General features: G+C 45.0%; 1 protein-coding gene and 1 long non-coding RNA gene across 5 annotated transcripts in view; both read right to left on the bottom strand.

The window, feature by feature from the left end:
- LOC310744522 overlaps nt 1-15,734 on the bottom strand; it is a 260,442-nt gene that overhangs the window by 76,063 nt on the left and 168,645 nt on the right. The gene's annotated exons all lie outside the window — the stretch shown is intronic.
- The window catches only part of MAPK4 (mitogen-activated protein kinase 4), a 93,013-nt gene that overhangs the window by 76,063 nt on the left and 1,216 nt on the right, over nt 1-15,734 (bottom strand). The gene's annotated exons all lie outside the window — the stretch shown is intronic.

The raw sequence follows: 15,734 nt of genomic DNA, 5'->3' as shown, positions 1-15,734 counted from the left end.
CTTGAAGCTAAGTAGAGCGGCTGTTGCTACAGAATTGCAGTTAGGTAGGGCTGTTAGAGAATGCGCCAGCTCCGTGGAAATGAAGCAAGCTAAGCCACCACTAGATCTGCCGCCCCTCAGAGATGGAGAGGCAGGCAGGTAGTGGCAGTTATACCCATTAAGAAATATAGGGTCATTCTGCCATGTCTCCTGAAAGAAGATGATGTCAAATTGCTTAAGGTAACACAAAAATTGTTGATTATTTTTCTTGGCGTGCCAACCCGCGATATTCCAAGACAGCACTTTTAGGCCCCGGGCCCTTCGGGGAGCTGGATCTATGACACCACCATGTCCAGCAATTCTTTGGTGTCTAAAAAAACACACCCGTTGGCTCTTTTCGGGGCTGACTGCTTGGAGAGAGTGTAGTGGTCCTCTTTTCTTGGTGATTTGGGGCTAGTTTTTGGAGTTGGGGGGGAAGCTAATTCATTCGAAGACAATTTGAGATAGCTGTGCCAGGAGCTTTGAGGTTTCACACCTTGATTTGGTCTTACTTTATTGTACATCACAGGGGGCTCAGATTGTAATTCCACGTCTACACATTTAAAGGTGCCTCCCACTGTCTTCTTATCCACCAGACATTTGGGAGATATGGGTTGCACATAAGGGTCCTTCATTGTCTCACCTTGATCATCCTTTTTTTCTAGTCTGCTTCGAAGTAAATCAAGTCTTTTCAGGATCTCAGCTTGAGCTGGGGAATGCAGTGACCAGAATCGCTTTATCAGCGAGAGTTCTTCTTCCCAAGCGGAGTCCTCACTATCCCACGTGAGAGGCCCGACGCTAGTTGGATGTGAGGCTTCCTTTTTTTCATTTGGTGCTGTTTGGTGGGGATGATCCTGCTGGAGCTTATGCTTTCTATTTCGATGGTTTTGGTGGTTGGTTTTTTCCCCTTTGTGAACTTCCATTCCTATGCTCTTGGGCCCCATCAGAGAGGTTGCAGGTGCTCTATTTTCAAATATTCTTAATAGGACTATTCTTTCTTTTTTGAATAGGTTTTTAGCTCTAAAGATGAAACTGGCCAGATTATGATCTAAAAAAGTAATCAATGCTCGTACCGAGCAATCATCTTGATGTAGATACTCTATAGCGGCTATGTCAGTTGCTTTTACTACCCCCGGTAGAATGCCACTTATAATGGACAAAAAGTGGTCTATACGGTCCAACCCTGCATAAAATTTATGCGGTTTAGGGTAGTTAGCAAAGACAAGCTTTTGTGGGATTAGGACTAAACTCCATTCTCTTTTGGGACACAACATCTGTCGAACTTGGGAGGAGTGGTTCCCCTCAGTAGTTTGGGTCGCCTGCTCACCTCTGTCTACAGATTCTGTGCTGGCCATAAGAGGACTCTGGGGCGGTATAACTGCAGATGGATTAGTTCCTTTGTCCCAGCTCGGTGTTGATTCTTCAAAACTTGATTTAGATTCTTTTATGGGTGTATCTACTTTACGTGTCTCTTTGATGGCACTCGAGTTGGATTTGTTTGTTCCACTTATGGAAAGAGATGGAAGAAGGTTAAAGAGCTTCTGCCAATATTTTTTACAGGTGCGGTGAGTTGTCTTAAGCCGCCTTGGGTTTTTCATGTTTTTGCTTTTCTTCATCTTAGGCTCGGCTTTTTTCCTCCGGGGTTTGCTGGGGAGTGGTGGATCCGGGCTGGCTAGGGGATTTGTATTCTGGTCTGAAGCGCTCACATGTTGTTTGAAATTATCCACTAGGGTCAGGAGCAGCCCGTTTGTTATCGCTAAAAAATTTTTAACGTTAAGGAGATCCTTAGAAATCTGGTATATCTGCTCCTGAGGATAATCACCCCACATTTTTGTTCCGCAGTCATTGGCTTTCAACCAATGGGTTGAAAGATTACCTCCAAGTTCCAGCGGTGACGAATGAGGATTGGCATCAGGTGTGTTGGCTGTGTTAACCTTTGTAGCATTCTCTGCTATGGCAAGTTCTTGGGCCAGATTTGTTGGGTGGTTTGTCCTCTTGTTGTTTGTTTGCAAGTCCTTTAGCTGTGTTGACCAATCCAACACTGTGAGTGGCAAAGGCATAGCTACATCTAGGATACTCTCATTCTGAGTTCTCTTGCTCGAGTCTTTTTGAGGAAAGTAGCTGGTAATTTTACTTTGTCTCCTTCGTCGCTCCATCGGGCTCTGTGGTGAATTAGGCAAAATTCCTTGGTCCTTGTATTTTTTCCTGGTGAGGACCATAGTGGGTATATGGGTATATATGGATGTATGGTAGGGGGTGCTTGCTTAACGGCGGCTTATCTCTTGTTCTAAGCTGGAGTAAACAGTAGCAGAAGTGCCGATTTGTGGAAGTTGCCTCCTAAACCTCTCCAACCTCTCCAACTTGTTAGTTTCTCCAGCAATTTACATTGGGGCTTGTGAGGTATCAGTCATTTAAAATGTTAGAAAATATTACTGGTCTTAAGCTTTCACACTGTGCCTTGTTTCGTTTAAAATTCAGCTAGGTCTTTCTCCCTCATTCAACAGCCTCACGGCGTAACCAGTAAAGTAGCTAGGCAGTATAACGAAGCAGAAGAAAAGAAAACAAAAGTCCCTTGGAATAATTATCGGGTTGAACTTGCCTTGTGTTTCTTGGGGTTATAGCAGCTTCAATTCCTTCCTTTTTTTATAGATAAAAAGCTCGGCGTCCTTCCGAAGGAGTAGCTGACCTCCCCCGTCTGCTAATTACCAGCTTCGTGAAGATAGGGCGGCTTGCTGAGCCCCTTTTGGTTAAAAATAGGCCTTTAAAAAACACCATTTATAATTGCAATTACATTTCTTAAGATATTCCCCAGAAACCCCTGCTCCAAATACCCCCTTTGTAGAGGTGAATGAGAAGTGTTATTTTTCCTGCCAAGACGCCTCAGGCTTTTATGGGGTGTTAGGGGAGGGGGAGTACCTCTGATAAGGGGACACATTGTGCTCCTTCTGGGATAGGTTGTCCACCTTTGGTCCCCAACCTGCACTCAGCTCTCATCTGTGGTTCCTAGAAGCTGTCAGTATGTCACAGTGGCCATATTGGTAAAACCTATTGGTGTTTCGTGAATTTCTGACTAGTTGCAGGACCTTAGCCAGACCTAGCAGAGTGAACGCAGAATCCATGGAAGCAATTGGCAACTTGGCTGCAGACAGGATAGACGAAGCAGGAACCAGGAACTTGTAGTTAGGTGTTTATTATATACAGTGGACTATTTACAGGAACAGAACACAGATCTTTTGCTAGCTCTCTCTGACACGACTCACATCTCCTACACTGACACACTGAACCACTGAACTCTTGAACGAACACATTCCAGTTAGTAGGCCATTAATTATCACTCCCTTGAGAGAGCTTGACCAATCAGGGAGCAGTCTCCATGTCTCTGTTATCACCAGGCAGACTTACTCCTTCAGATTGCCTTCTGGCTGTCTGCCAAATCTTAATTGACTCTGTGTGAGTAGCTGCACGTACACAGTTTCCCAACAGGCCACACCTTGGGAACGGCTTCTAATGGCCAGTTAAACCAGGTGAGGGGAGCCGATGGGTCTCAAACCCTCAGTAAGTTAGGGACTTCCCCTGCACCTAAACACAGGCTCCGGCAGATTGCGTGAACAAGATCCTGTCAGGAGCTAAGCCTACACTCGAGTAGGACCCTGGTAGAGACACATGCCCGACTGGCATGTTCTCTCCCTCCTGGTCAATCGTTTGGGAGCTTCAAAAGCTTTCTTCAGCCCAAACATCACAGCAACCAATGCCAACCGACGCCGGCACACTTAGGGATCCGCAGAGTTTGTGCAGTTGCGTAACAGACCTCAGCAACTCAGCATTTTGGCTAATCTACTTTATTTACATATAAACACACACGGAGCACTGCAACATGGTTTCCTCTCTCTCTAGCATCAGACAGCAAAGAGAAAAAGAACAAAGGACAATAGTCCCACTTCACGGAACACAGTAACACAAACATCCTGTTTCTGTCACTTCCCACTCTGTGGAGTCAAAACATATACCGTCATATGATAGACAACAGTCCCATGACTGCAATCATGGAGCAGGAATTCTAACAGGTCCAACAGTCAAGAAGGCAGTTTCTGCATGTGCTGTAGAGGGAAGTGAGAGGCAGATGGGGCTCGTCCACCCGGGTCGCCTATCAGTAATAACTGTTGCTTCTTCTGTGTAGTCATTCCATAGCATAAATCTTTGGGTACGTGGCGTACAGTATAGTGGGCAGCACAAAGGACCAAGCTGTTTCTATGGTTTCTCACAACTTTTCTCCACAAGGGTGCTGGTGAGGACCTTTGCAGTTTCTCATAGTATTATGCATTCAGTGGTCTGTGTTTGCCTGAGCTTGAGTCTGGACCGTGGGTAGGCAAACTAAGGCCCAGGGGCCGGATCTGTCCCAATCGCCTTCTCAATCCGGCCCACGGGAGGTCCAGGAATCAGTGTGTTTTTTACATGAGTAGAATGTTTCCTTTTATTTAAAATGCATCTCTGGGTTATTTGTGGGGCCTGCCTGGTGTTTTTACATGAGTAGAATGTGTGCTTTTATTTTAAATGCATCTCTGGGTTATTTGTGGGGCACAGGAATTTGTTCTTCCCCCAAAAAACAAAATAGTCCGGCCCCCCACTAGGTTTGAGGGACAGTGGACCGGCCCCCTGCTGAAAAAGTTTGCTGACCCTTGGTCTGGACTAAGGATTCTGAGCCCCTGTGTTCTGATTTGATACATAATATCCAATCACAGAACATTTCAGGATTTGGGTCTCTGCCATTGGCCCTTAAACTCTGAGTCATGATTCGCAGCTTGGAAGTTAAGACAGCCAATCACGATGGGAGTGGAAGTGGCCCAGGCCTTCAAAAATATATATAAGCAGTTGCTTTGCCCCTGTTGTCCAGTTCTATTTGTTTCATAAAGGTTCTTGCTGTTATAACTGTGTCTTGCCTCATGGGAACCCACCTACAATTCACATAGAATCATAGAATTTGTAAAGTTTGAAGGGACCACAAGGGTCATCTAGTTCAACCCGCTACAATGCAGGAATCATTGGCCCAGTGTGGGGCTCAAACCTATGACTGTGCATTTTCTTATGTTCTTATCCAAAACAGCATTCCACCTACTCTCTCCCTCTCTCCATGTGCACACACAGAGACTGAGATTGAGATTGAGATTAGATAGATAGGCTTTGTATTTATTGCACTTCACTGTTGGGAAAGAGAAAGAGATAAACTCCACCATGAAAACAGCTAGAATTGTGGTTTTGGTTTCTGCTACGCATATCAACATGGAAAATAAATTTGGGGAATGGAATTTCTTCTGTCCTCTCAGCGGGCATATGTGACTGATCGAGTTTTGGAAGATAAGGTAGTAGCGTGGTGAGAACCGATTCAAGTTGAATATTAGCCGTATTCATTTCATGCGTTGACTGTGTCATTCATCTGTATGAAGTGTACTTGGGCAGCCACCTATAAGAAGATCCTTGCTACATCAGACCCAAAGGCCCATCTGGTCCAACATCCTGTTCTCACAAAGCCAGCTCTCTCCCCACTTGTGTTCCCCTGCAGCTGATAGTCAGAGGGGCATCCAGTCCCCGACACTGGAGGTCCTACCCAGCTGTCAAAGCTAGAAATCATCAATAGCCCCAAGATGGTTGTCACCAATGGAAGCGAAGGCACAGAAAAAGCTCAATATGGAGGCCAAATGGCCGAAATATTGGGAAATTCTGGAACAAGATGGAGACAGAATAAAACTGCAGAGCTTTGAAAAATTGAAAAACAAAGTGCGAGATTGGCTCCATTATTACCAAATAATGGAGGCATACAATTTGGACAAAAAAGTTGGTTTCCAGGTGGAAAAATCAAAATTGGAAACAGAATTGTTAGATTCAAAAATTAAGAACTTGTCAAGAATGTATAACTTGCTGTTGAAATGGAACACACAGGATGAAATGGTGAAATCAGCTATGCTAAAATGGGCACATAATGATGGCTGACTGGGAACAGTTATGGACCACAGGTATGAAATTCACGGCATGTAATGCCCTAAGAGAGAATTTAATGAAAATGATTTATAGGTGGTACATGACACCAGTCAAGCTTGCAAAAATTTATAATTTATCTGACAATAAATGTTGGAAATGTAATGAGACTGAAGGTACATTCTTTCACCTTTGGTGGACATGCCCAAGGATTAAGACATTCTGGGAGATGATTTATAATGAAATGAAAAAGGTATTTAAATATACCTTCCTGAAGAAACCAGAGGCCTTTCTCCTGGGCATGGTCGGCCAATTGGTGCCAAAGAGTTACCCACCCGGGAAGAATGGCAGATGAAGTTGATGGACTATATGGAACTGGCGGAAATGACTGGCAGAATCCGAGACCAGGGAGAAGAGTCGGTGGAATAAGACTGGAAAAAGTTTAAAGACTATTTACAGAAATACTGTAAAATTAATGAATGTTAGAAAAATGTTGGAATGAAGTTATATGGCTTTAGTAGAAATGTTATAAGGAACTAAGTACAAATTGATTATTAGTGTATTAAAGGGAAAAATAAGGTTAGAATATGTTAAGATAATTACAGGACAGAAAACAGAGGAAGATGGAAAGGAATTGCTGAAATAATTAACTGAAGTGGAATACAAAAAGGGAGGTGTGAGGAGGTTGTTGAAACAAGTGAATGAAAGATAAGATATTGAAATTGTTTGATGTGTCTTAAATTGTTTTTGTTTTGTTTTGTTAGTTTAATGTCTTAGTGTTAGTGTTATGTAGTGTTTTTGTTTTTGTATTGTACTGTATTGTTTTGTTTAACTTTTTTTCTTTTGTAGTGTTTAAATTGTTGGGAAAGTAATAAATATTATTTTAAAAAAAAAGAAGAAATCATCAATAGCCTTATCTTCTACAGTGTGGTATAGTGTAGCCCTGGCTGACTCACTGGATTCAGTGCAAGCTTTTTATTATTATTATTTTATTTTTTATTTTTGCAGATTTAACAACGGAAGGGAGGGGAAGAAGAAGAAAATAAAAATAGTGTATGAGTAATAATATTATCAGTACATGCATCCTACATATATAGCCAGGGCAGCGAGGTCCTCAGACCATTACGTAACAGATGGTGGGCAAAGTCTCTTAGCAACAAGAAAGGCTTGCAAAGTCCACTTTTGGTGTCCTCCCATTAACTCCCCGATACTACAGGAACATAATTTAAAAGCACAGTACGTGAACACCTGCAATTATCAAGGATTGTGCTGATACAAAATTGATGTGGATAGCAACTTCAGGCAGTGCATGGTTAAACTATGGCCCTCACTCCCACGGGAGGCAGTCATGGCCACCAACTTGAATGGCTTTTTTTTTATTAAAAAAAAAAGGGATTAGACAACTCCATGGGGCATAAGACTATGAATTGCTATTAGTCATGATGGCTATGCTCTTGCCTCCAAGGGTAAGTAGGCAAAAAAACCCTGTGTTGCAAAGAGAACGTCAGCAATGTCTAGGCAACATGACGACCATATGCATATGTAATAGACACTTTTTATAGAATTCCTTCAAACCATAACAAGTACAAAATGAAATATTTAGTCTCAAAGTCTCTGAAAATCTTTAAATGAAGATGGGGTATTTACTCTTTTTCATTACTCTTTGTATTATAGATTATAAGTTTTGTAAAGTGATATGTCATGCAGGTCATCGTCTGTAAAAAAATATATATTTTCAGTTTATAAAGCAATTCCACATCCTCCCACCACGCTGATGAAGAATTCTCTGAAACAGTAGTCAATATCTGGAATCACTGTTCAGTGTTGGACATAATATTTGCTGAATATACAAAGCTTCATAGCTTGTCTTTCATCATACAAAGTTTGGTACCTCACTTCATTTAAAGATTTTCAGAGACTTTGAGACTAAAGATTTCATTTTGTACTTGTTATGGTTTGAAGGAATTCTATAAAGATTGTCTATTGCGTGTGTATATGGTCATTGTGTTGCCTAGACATTGCTGACTTGCCTCCATGGGTGCAGGAAGTATCTTACTGAATACCTGTTGCTGGAAACCATAGGAAGGGAGAGTGATTTTGTGCTCAGGTCTTGCTTGCAGGTTTCCCACAGACATCTGCTTGGCCACTGTGAGAACAGGATGCTGGACTAGATGGGCAATTATACATTTCACTAATTTTATACATTTCACTACTTTTACAATCATTTTGACATTTCAAAACTTGACTTCCCTCCCCCTCTTTCTGCAGTTCCTTAAATTTGTTTCTAATATCTTCTGCATATCCAACTTAACTTAATTTACTCATTTGTTCATCTTCTTCAAATATATAAAGTGGAACCTCGGTTGCTGAACACTTCGGAAGTCAAACGTTTTGGCTTTTGAACGCTGATAACCCAGAAGTGAACGCTTCCGTTTTTGAACGCACCTCGGAAATCGAACGGCTTCCGAGGCGCATTTCTCCATTTTTTCCCAATGGATTTTGCTGACCGGCAATTGTGCCTCGGTTGTCAAACGTTTCAGAAGTCGAGCGATCTTCCAGAATGGATTACATTCAACAACCGAGATTCCACAGGACTCATATAAAACTGCAGGTTTTTACAATACTCCTGCCAGTGGTTTTATCTGTAAATATTTAACAGACCATTTCCATTCTTTTATAAAAAAAAAAATTATCTTGATTTCTTGTTCTTATATCCATTCTTTCTTTGCTGAGACTTCTGCTTACTTTTGGGCAAGTAACATTCTTGCCTCTGTAGCAGCATACATAAATACGTTTCTATACATTTTAGGTAGTTCTGTCCCTGTAATTTTCTTCTTCTTACGTTCCTTCAAGCCTTCTCAACATTTAACACCTATCTGTATTGGGCAGGACTTTCCTACATGAATGTCATGGAGTCCAATATACCGTATTTTTCGCACGATTGGACGCACCGGACCATAGGACGCACCTAGTTTTCAGGGGGGGAAATCAAGGAAAAAATATGATCCCCCCCCCTGCAGCTCTGGGAGCAGTGGACAGGCTGCACGCAGCCTGTGCGCTACTCCAAGACCTTCTCCCTGCTTTTGCGGGAGGTGGCAGAATTCCCCCACCTCCCGCAAAAGCCCACAGGAGGGTTGGAGAGTAGCGGGAAGGCGTCGCGCGCCTCCCCGCTGCCCCCCATCCTCCGGGGCTGGCGATGGGGGAAGCGCTGCTTTCCCCACCGCCAGCCTCAAAGAGCAGACTCTCCTGGCTTCAGCGGAAGCAACGCAAAGCCTCCGGAGCGCAGGCTTCGGAGGCTTTGCCTTGCTATCGCTGAAGCCAGGGAGCCTGCATTCGCTCCATAGGACGCACACACATTTCCCCTTCATTTTTGGAGGGAAAAAAGTGCGTCCTATAGAGCGAAAAATACGGTACTCAAAACTAATTCTAGCTTTCTCCCCATCCTCCTCCCTCTTGAGTCCTGCAAGGACAAGACTGACAGAGAGGAGGAGGGAGAGAAAGCTGACATCTATTGCCACCTCCCTCCCAGACTGGCTGGAAGTAAGGAGGTAAGTGGGAGCTAGCTGTGGGCATGCTAAATTTGGCATTGCCGTGCCCCATCAGATGACCCCTCCCTTCCCTGGGACATGAAAACTACCTCTTCTAAACACCTCATGCCACCATGGCCGCCCTACTGCTTGCGAATCACTGGTGGAGATTAACTTCCATCAATTTTGCTTTCTCTCCCCTCCCTCCCCAGTATAGCCTCAGGCAAGACATTTCACCTTCCAAAATGTCTGTAAAACAAGGTTTGCAACACTGACAGCTGTCACAGGAGCCTTGTTGCGATCCATGTTTGTACAGGGCTCTGAACCCATGGCGTGCGGTCGAGCATTGATATGTAAGTGTCCAGGAGGACTCCTTCACAGGAGCGGTGATGTAATCGGCTTTCTCGCAAACTGGGCTGCGCTTTCTAAGAGACACTGATGAAGATTTATTTAAGAGGATTTGGTCGCTAGCTTTGCATATCCAGAAAAAGGCCAAACAAGTGAAAGCCGAAGCCAGATAACTCAGCTTAATATTAGCACACTTAAAAACAAAACAAAACAAAAAAACCATAGTTAGGCAGCTTAGACTAGAACGCCAGTTAATTTCAATTTCATCTGTTATTTTGTTTGCTATTCACACACATGGAACAGTGATCGGTTTAGGCATTTTCAGACTTAGAAAGCTTCCAAACAGCAACACAGGAGAGCAATTTTTTTTTGCTGTAGTTGCGGGGACAATAGTACCAAGAGCTATACTAGTGCTAAGACCTTTTCTGTGGGAATTGGACATAACCTAGTCTCAAATGCCGGCACGTTAACAAAATTAATTGTCCTCTTGTCACCCTCTTTTCAAAAAGTGGACCTTTTTTTTAATTAAAAAAACCTATCCTAAAATCAATTCTTGAAATATTTTTCAATGCAACGCAAGTAAAACTCCCATAGGGTAGCAAAGCATGGAAAGAAATATTATTTGCATGTTTCACAAGCAAAGGGTTACGTATGGAGTGGAGAAGAACAGCAGCTCAGTGACAGAGCAGCTGCCTTGTAAGCAGATGGTCCTGGGTTCAGTCTCCCTCCTCTCTCCAGGTAAAGCTGGGAATGTCCCTGCCTGAAAATCTGGACAGCAGCTGCCAGTCAGTGGAGACAATGCCAAGCTAGCCAGACCAGTATTCTGCCTGTGTTCAGGGTAGTTTCCTATGTTCCCTACACCTGCCTAAAGGGGACACAATTAAGAGCACTAAGTCCAGGCACAAAACTACCTGCCTGCAAAACTGAAGTCTGACATAACTCCAGCACTTAATGTTTTTCACTGTCACTTTCTGTCAACAAGGACTAAGAAGCTGTAAGCAGCAGAAATCTGCACCTGGGCCCAAATTTCAGAGGCTGGTTTGAACTAAGCTTCCCGTTCTCCGGTTACAAGTGTCTAGCAATTATTTATTGCCTTTGCATCTCATGTTTCCCCCCCCCCCCAAGGAGTTCAAGGTAGAATATATGTTTCTCCTCAACACCCCCAGATTTAAACCTCACAACAACCCTGTGAAGTAGGTCAGGCAGAGACTGGTCCAAGGCTACCCAAGAGTCAAGAGTGGATTTGAATTGGTCTTCCCAATTCTGGTGTGACAAGCTATCCACTACTCCACACTAGATCTTATAGTCAGATATAGCAGTCTTTAAGGGGGGGCGGTGTCTCGAGTTTCTTCTCTGCTTCTTGCCATGGCAGACTAGCACAGTTGCTATTGAGGAATTTATCATAAATCTGTGTGCCACAAATGGGATGCATCTGCTGCAAGTAAACTCCTTTTAAGTTTGGGGTGCACATACCGTATTTTTCGCTCTATAAGACGCACTTTTCCCCTCCTAAAAAGTAAGGGGAAATGTGTGTGCGCCTTATGAAGCGAATGCAGGCGGGAGGCTCTGCTCAGTGCTCCCTTTAAAGAGCCGCGTGGAGCATGTGTGTGGCTCTTGGGGGTTTTTCCCTGAGGAAAAGCCCCCAAAAGCTGCACACACACTCCGCGCACTCTTTAAGGGAGCGCGGCTCTTGGGGGAGCCTTAGCCATGCACAGCCTCTCCCGGGCAGGGGATGAAGGCTCCCCTTGCCCAGGAGAGGCTGCACACGGCTATCCCATAAGCCAGCTATCCAGCTGGCTGTCCTGGCTTCTGGGATTCAGAATATTTTTTTTCTTTCCCTCTTCCAAAAACTAGGTGCGTCTTATGGTCTGGTGCGTCTTATAGAGCGAAAAATACAGTAGGTGCCTTGCTACTTTATCAGTTTAAGTGGCAAATTTGTATGCGGCAGCTTGTCAATGAGCACCAATATCAATAGAGTTTGTGCATCAATAGCCATGCAACAGCACCCAAATCCCATGCTCCTGGGTGCATACAAAGCGTGCTGGTTTGGTGGGTGTCATGTTCTCAGTCCACCCACACAGTTCCAGACTGTCACTATGTTCAGGTGGGATCCAGTCCCCTGGCAGCAAATTCAGGTTTGCGAACTCAAAGATCATTGGGAGGCCTTGCGCAACAACCCCTCTTCCTCCAAAGTTTACAGTAAGGAAAGCCATGGGGAAATGGTTTGAAACCATGTTGACTAACCTCCCCGGAAACAAATCAGAACGAATGCTCCTTAAACAGCCAACATCATCAAATCTCCCCACAAATCAAACAGAATGAATGCTCAATAAACAGGTTGCTCCCTTGGAAACCTGTCGTTTATGAATCTGTTTATTACAAGTGTTTATAATCCACCTTTGGCTCAAAGGTCCTAGGAAAGTAAATGCATAGGCATTGAAAACCAACACTGGCAATAATAATAAGCTGGACTAAACACAACATTCATCAAACTGCAGTGGAAACACACTAAAAAACATAGGCGGCAGCAGCTAAATGAGGCAGTCCCAGACTCTCCATCTCCTAGTACTCCTCAAAGGCTTGGGTAAAGGGTTGCATCTGATGAAATGAAAGCAGCAGTGTTGGAGCATGATATACCTCTGACAAAAGGTCATTCCACAGGTGTGGAGCAACCACAGAGAACACACTCCCACAGCCCCCTCCAGCACACACCTCACTAGGTGCGGTGACTACCAAAAGGGCTTCTTCTGTAGATCTGAAAGCATGAGCACAGCAAAGGATGCATTCAGCCAATGGGCGAGCTGCTACGTACACTTACAGCATAACAGAATTCATTCATACAAATGTAAATCAGTTATTTGCAACAGAAGCATTCGTACGCTGTAGGCATCAGGTCTGGTTTTATAGGAACGCTGGCTTTTAAAGCGCAGGAGAGCCAGCAAAGAAAAAACAATGTGCAAGCAAAGCAGGCTTATAGCAAGGGCAGGGGTGGGGGAGAGAGAGAGAGAGGATTAGACATTATATAGAGAGAGAGGCAGGGGCGTGAGTGGTCTGGGAACCGCCAATGTTGAAACTAGTTGATGGCTTGTGTTGTCTGCTTTAAAAAACGAAACAGAATCCCCATGAGGTCTGCTTATATATATATTTCATTTATAAAAGCAAAGGTCCCATACTCAGGAGTCAATGCATAAACATTCTGGCCTCTGAACATAAGAAGTGCTTGCCAGAGCACAGTGAGGTCAACCTCGTCCAGTATTCCTTGCAAGCCTGTGGTGCCCATTTGCCTGTTGCAGAAAGAACAAGGTAGTCCTTTGTGGCATCTGAAAGATTCGTGGTGGCAGAAGCTTTCATGGATTAGAGCCCACTCTGTCAGGTGCCCACCCTGTCTCTGCTTGCTAAGGTACCCTTGTGGCCCTAGTCCAGGGCAACATGGAGTGACATGGGAGCTGCAGTTCAACAGAGCGCCCATGTTGGCTACCTCTAGCCAAACACAGTGGCAGGTGGTGCAGTTGGGCAATGACACTCACCTGACCTCAAGGCAGGCAGGATGCTCCTGCTTACCAGGCAGAGAGTGGGATGGACAAGGCAAAGGGTGGTTGGTGCTGTGGAATTGCCAGGGGTTCTGCCAGTGAGTTTGCACAGCGCTGACCTCCTTGCAACCTCGCCTCTTCCACTCTCCCTCCCGGTAAGCAGCAGTGACTTGACTTCTTTAAAACTGCTGTCTGGTGCATCTGCAGCCAACTTCATAAGCATTTTGATTCCTGTTTAATGTCTGTACAATACCTGTCAGGTCCCACGTGAAATACAGGTGTGCATTTATTTAACTTTTTTAATGGGTAACCTCGCTGAACACATTTGCTTAGGCACTGGGGTGTGAGAACTGATCTGCAAGAAGCAAACTGAGATAAGGGCATGGGGGACGGCTCCTGATCTTGTTCCCTAGCAACTTGCTCTCAGAGGTAGACTGCCCCTGAATTTATGGCTCAAGTGGGGGATCTTTTTCACACCGAGGGACCCACTCCCTTCTTGGCAACCTTCCGATGGGGAACAGGGGCAGAGGCAAAAGTGAGTGCAGCAGTAAATGTAAATGTTATCTGGTTCCTAAACAGACCTCTCTATCCTCCATCCAGGCGAACAAAAAGCGTTGCCCGAGTTCAAGGACACATTCCAGCCAGGTAAAAACAACTCAAAAAGGACTGGTGAAGTTTGCAGAATGGGGAGAGTCCCACTGCTGTTAAGCAACCCAGAACTGCCTCCATAGTGCAGATGAATTGCTGGGGCCAACATCTCATTCCCCCAGAAAAATGCTCGACACAGAGCTTAGTGTTGAACCAGCAAAGTCCCAGTTCACCCCTACATTGTTCTAAGTTTGCAACCCTACACCCACTTCCCCACTGAACTTGTTGGGAATTAACTTCTGAATAGACATGGTTTAGGGTGGCGCTGTGGGTTAAACCACAGAGCCTAGGACTTGCCGATCAGAAGGTCAGCGGTTCAAATCCCTGTGACAGGGTGAGCTCCCGTTGCTCGGTCCCTGCTCCTGCCAACCTAGCAGTTCGAAAGCACGGCAAAGTGCAAGTAGATAAATAGGTACCACTCCGGCGGGAAAGTAAATGGCGTTTCCGTGCGCTGCTCTGGTTTGCCAGAAGCAGCTTAGTCATGCTGGCCACGTGACCCGGAAGCTGTACGCCGGCTCCCTCGGCCAGTAAAGCGAGATGAGCGCCACAACCCCAGAGTCAGCCACAACTGGACCTAACGGTCAGGGGTCCCTTTACCTTTACCTAGGGCTGCACTGTTAACTCCCAAGGCATTAGCAGGCATTTTCTCCCAAGGCATTCCCAAGGCATTTTCTCGAATCAGGTCGTTATCGTGTATCCCAGTCCCTGCAATGCACTATTGTTGTGTCCAAGAAAACATACAACTAGTCACCTTCTTGCCTTGGAAGTGGAGACCCATAGTGGAGACCCAACAGTCAAGAGGAGGGTGGTTTCTGCATGTGCTGTAGAGGGGCAGATGGGGCTCACCCACCTGAGAAGGCAGTCCATTTAGAAGGAAAACTCTGGTCCTAAACCTGTGCTGCCTTGCCAGACATCTTCAGGAGAAGAAATAGCAAAGGAGTAAACCCTACAACAAATCCAAAGTGGAGTCCCTAAAGCAGTTGGATGGCACCTTGTATGCAACTCCTGCAAGCCAAGCTGGTGTCAAACATATCGCTCTGCTTTCCTTTGGACCACATCAGTGAGGCCAGGGGGTGGGGTCTTGTCGTCTGGGCAGCCCAGGACCTCCACACACCCTGCCCAGGCTTGCACCCCAGGGAGGTCACCTTGGCGCTGCTCACTCAGTGGTTTGACTTCACCCCTCGAGGCGCACTCCATTGCTCTCGAGACAGACAGATGCCAACATCCATCACCAGCTTTCATGGCATAGTAAAGGCTAAAGAATTAGGAAAGGAGGATGCAAGACCATGTGAAAAGGATCCTGGTCATATTCCTTAGGGCTCCTGGTATTAAACATTGAAACAGACCATTGATCCATCTCGTTCAATATTGTCTACACTGACTGGCAGCTGTTCTCCGGAGTTCCAGACAGCGGACATTCCCAGCTCTGCTTGGAGCTACTGAGCTACAGTCTTTCTCACTTCAGTTGTGAAAGGCACAAATAATATTTTAATCTTATTCAGACTGGACTTTGTGATGTGATTTTTAAAAGCCAATCAATATTTATTGATGGCTGGCAGCGGCTATCCAGGAACTGTGACATGCGTCTATCTACGTACCTGGAGAAACCAAGGACCTGAACCTGGGACTTTCTGCACGCAGATCAGATGTTTTACCACTGAGCTACAGCCCTTTCGCTTGGGTGCACCGCCTC

The sequence above is a fragment of the Podarcis filfolensis genome (assembly GCF_964270895.1).
Source record: "Podarcis filfolensis genome assembly, chromosome: 11".
Lineage (NCBI taxonomy): Eukaryota > Metazoa > Chordata > Lepidosauria > Squamata > Lacertidae > Podarcis > Podarcis filfolensis.
Note: the sequence above shows the minus strand (reverse complement) of the source record. Positions and strands in the feature narration are given on the sequence as shown.